This window comes from Aplosporella prunicola (genome assembly GCF_010093885.1).
Source record: "Aplosporella prunicola CBS 121167 unplaced genomic scaffold K452scaffold_26, whole genome shotgun sequence".
Taxonomy (NCBI): Eukaryota; Fungi; Ascomycota; class Dothideomycetes; order Botryosphaeriales; family Aplosporellaceae; genus Aplosporella; species Aplosporella prunicola.
In genome coordinates, this window is record NW_022983554.1 from 418118 (window position 1) to 418730 (window position 613).

Here is a 613-nt window from a genome sequence, read left to right on the forward strand (position 1 = left end):
ATTTCCTCTTTTCCGTGTGAGGCTGGTTTTTGTCTATTGGTTTACCGCCTAGGAGGCTAGAGAGGCAGTTTCTCTGGAGTCCGGTTTCTTGATACATTTTTTGCCGATTTTCCTAGAGTAGCGAACAGTCTAGTAACACGTGGGATATTGATTCTACATCTCCGTATTCGCATTTGTCGTTGTTTATCCGTCCCATTCGTTTTCGGTGCTGGTTGAGCCAGCAGTGGCCAGTTCTCAACTGGGCTAGCAGCCCTGCTAGGCTACGTGGGAGCTTGTCGTAGAGGTACCTTACGTGTGGTCCCGGAATCGCTATATCTACGTTGCGGAGGTGTTGGCCTTTCTCTAACGCTCTCTATTCTTTATTCTATTGCTTATGTGCTGCTTCGAGAGTTGTTTTGACTTGCAGCGGTATTAAGGGTAGGAAGTTGTGTTCTCTAAGACGTGTTGTGGCTTGTTTAGCTAGCTTGTCTGCTTCCTCATTTCCTTGGATACCGCAGTGGCTTGGGATCCACTAGATCGTGAAACTTATTTGGAGACCTTCATGGAGAGATTGGGCTGTACTGAGGATAGACCGTACGATGCTTTGGCCTGATCTCTTTTTATATCTCCTAGT